The sequence below is a fragment of the Colius striatus genome, chromosome 11 (genome assembly GCF_028858725.1).
Source record: "Colius striatus isolate bColStr4 chromosome 11, bColStr4.1.hap1, whole genome shotgun sequence".
Taxonomy (NCBI): Eukaryota; Metazoa; Chordata; class Aves; order Coliiformes; family Coliidae; genus Colius; species Colius striatus.
The window spans coordinates 14019106-14022905 of record NC_084769.1 but is presented as its reverse complement, the minus strand read 5'-3'; positions in this window follow the sequence as shown (position 1 = coordinate 14022905).

Genomic DNA, 3800 nt, shown 5'->3' with positions numbered 1-3800 from the left:
TTGAGTAGACTTCTTGACTTTTGGGTACTTCACCCTAAGTATATTGTGTTGCATGAAGTACAAGGTATGTTGGTGCCTTTGTGATGGCTGAAGAGCAGGCAGCCTGTTCTCAGATGTGGCTGTGTTCCAGCCAGCTCCACATCCAAGAGAGTGCAGTGAACCACTTTTGCTCGACCTGTGTTTTGAAATTGCTCAGAAGCTGGTTTGGTCTTTAGCACAGTTTGGAGCAACCTTGATGCTGCCTTCTGGATAGTTGCTGGGGTCCCCAGTGCTGCTATAAAACCAGAGACAGCCAGAACACTGCAGCACCCTGGCCACGTGTCCTGTGATGGGCCACCTTTCCCATAGTGAGAGCTGCTGGTCGGCTCTTGGGTGGAGTGGAGCCCACCTATGTCTCTCTGCTGAATGTTTCTTACTAACGATGTGACAGGTGAAGAGACTTAGGATTTGAGCCATCTGTTTACGTTAACTACACACCACAGTGGTCAAATGACCATGTTAACAGTGTGTGACAACAAATCAAGCCCTCTATTTCATGTTATGGATGGGTTCCTTTACTTTGTTCTCACGTTCTGCTCCCTCTCCCCTATCGTGGTTGTAGACATGTGAATCTTGGAGAACGTTGCTTCCAGACCATATCCCCTTGAACTGGGTTACTGCATCAAGCAGGGAAAGTAAAGCTATGCTTAAGTTTTACCCCAAATGAAAGCTTTTTCTACTCTATGGGCCACAAATAGACTTTTAATTACAGGAAGCACATGCTATAAGTGCACCCCAGAATTTGATACCACACTGTGTCTGTCAAGCTGGTGAATGTGCCAGCTCTTACAATAATCTTTTTCTTTGGCACCACCAGTTGCAGTCCACAGTCACCAGATGTAACAACAAAAGGAATGGCAAACCAGTCCGTGTGCTGATGGCCACTGGTTTTCTGTTTCCAGCAGGCTTTCTTGTGGTGATGGTGAACGTTATGGCAATTCAGATGTGCTCTGTGACAAGCTGGGCTTAAAAATCTGTTGCTGTTAATGTAGAGCCAGGCTCAGATATTCACACCTGTGGAAAGCAGGTTCAAAATCCTACCAAATCGGAATTCCCCAGTCAATTACAGTAATAAACAGACTGCAAGACTGCGCAGAGCAAAGCCTGCGGTACTTCTGGTGCAATCTCAGAGCTGAGCTGAAGATGCTGCAACTCCACGATCTTCCTTTCAGTTGCACCCTTTTACACCTGGTGTGAATTTATCCTGTTGTCTTGTAGACAAAACCCTTCCTTTAAATCACTCAGCTGTCAGGCTCCTGGTATTGTGCTCTGTGTATCTCTGTGGCTGCTGATAGCAGCTATTGTTCTATTCTGCAATATGTTCACAGCATTAGGCATTATGACTCATGTCATAATACCATTGTGAGCCGTTTGTTTAATAATACAGCATCCGTATCATGTCATTCTAGCAATGTTCTTAATTCTTTCTATCATTAACTTCTGTTTTGAAGTGTTTATACTTGTAATTTAGCTTTTAAAATTCTCACTGGATGTAAGCTGGCGTAAGAGGAGAAGGTTCACAAACACTTCTGAAAGAATCTGACAAGTAATTTATCAACTGCTCCTGATCAGAAAAGTGAGAAGTGTATTTGTTTCAGCCTTTTTGTTTGTTTAAACACAACAAGTAGCAAGAAATGGTAATGCAGGTTTCTTTAACACCTAGAAAGGAAAATACTGGTGCTACTCTCTTTCCCACTCCTGTAGGACTATATGGATTTAAGTGTTGATGGCATCTTTTAATTTGACAAAGCAAGATACCAGAAAAAAAGGTAACTTGTCTTTTTTCCTGTCAACCGATTTAGTTAGTATGTTAATGTAGCTGTTCATTTAGGCAAGGGTGTATCTACCTCCTATCTAGTGGTCTGTGAAGCCATTTATGTGTCCCTGGTACCATGCAGAAAATGAAAGAACCTCCTTAGATCTCCCTTTGTGTCCACTGGCAGAAGAGAGGAGCGGAATCCAGCAAGTATTTGGGTAGCAGGTCTGCTCTGTGAGAGCAGTTGGTGTAGGAACCCTTAGCGTATAAACAATTTGGGGTCAGTGAACATCTAAAAAGTTCTTTGTTGCTGTTGTTCTGTTGTTGTTTTGTTGTGGGGTTTTTTTCTGTCTGATCAGCTTAGCTTTTGGCAATGTTGTTATACAGTGACAACCCAGAGGTGTCTTTCTGGAAAACAGAAGGGCTCTGGAACAGAAATGTGTCTCTCTTCTATTCTGCTGGGATGTCTGCAGTGACCCTGTATTGGGTCTCTGAGTAAATCTTCCCATAATTGATAGAAACAGCTTTAAAAGAAAAGCAAAACAGATCATGAAGGAAAGAAAGAGCTGATAAAGCTTCTAGCATCAAGAGTGTGCATGTTGAAACACTCTCTAATTATATATTTATCCAATCCAGTTAATACTACAGAGCTTGCAAAAAAAGCCCCATAATTAGGGGTTATGAAAATGTCTACATAGCAATAATATGGCACCTAAATATAGCATCTTTCCTCCTGAAGCACTTTACATCATTTGAGAACCATAGACTCAATTCACAGCTGGCATTCACAGGTGCAACCTTATTGATTTCAATGGAATAGTGCCATTTTTACTAGAGACGAATTTTGTCATAAATAGAGGGTTTTATCTATCCTAAAGGCTTGTAGGGCTGCCCATCACAATAATATCTGTGTATCTTTTACATCAAATTAGCTGGCGATAGCAAAACCCTTAGCAGACTTCACAGAGTCTCTGCCACATCTGCCTTCTCGTGCTGCAGAAATCGTTGCCTGGGCTGAGTGTATTGTACTGTGCGTTTTGGGGACACAGAGAGAGGAACAGTTGAAGGTAGCAGAGATGTCTGATGTTCTTTATGGAGGTAAAGATGGCTGGGGCCATGAGTTTTGCTTAACCTTTCTGCTGCAACTTGATTTCGCAGTTGTAGTTTCTGGATTGAGAGTGTCGGGATTTTGGGACTGTGTTGCTCAGAGCACGCCTGGAAGCACAGGCACGTATTTCTGAGTGTAGCAGAAGTGTTCATGATATCCATTGTTTATGTGCAGCATTACTTTTTCAACCCATCACCTTAGAACTGAATTTAAGGTTGTTTCATGCAATTTAAAAAATTATAAGTGAACTTTGTCCAAACTGGAATTTGTCATGTCAACAGGCCTTGGGGTTAACATTGGAAAGTACCATTAGACTCCTCAGTGTCTGGAGAGGCTCTGGAGATTTTGGTCTACTTCTCTACTACGTTACAGATTTCCTATAAAACTAAAGACAGACCTTTTAGCTACTTTGTACTGCCTCTAACATGGGAAAGGTGATGTTTCCTCAGAATGAAGTGCAAAGGTTGTTCTGGGAGCTCAGGAAAGAAGGGAAAATAAATGTTTTATACTTTAGTCATATTTGACACTACTTTGACTAGCACAATCAGTTGTGAACTGCACATCTGAAACACAGCAGAACTTGGAGCAGTTGAGAGGGAGACAAAATTGCTGAGCTGAACACCGTCCATGTGAGGAACAATCTATTGTGCTGAAGAAGAGAGATTGGTGGTTTAGGAGTGCATTCTGCAAGACCGCAGCAGTCAGAAGGTGGGTGATAATTGTTTGTTCTGTGGCAGTACATCAAGGTCACTAAATGAACTAGAAGAAGCCATGCTGAAAGAAAGAGATGTCCTCCGTGCAACTGATAGTGGACACACAGAATTTGCTGCCAAAGGTGACTGTGGAGGCTAAAAGCTTGTTAGTGTTCAAAGGATGACTAGACAAGTTTGTGTAAAG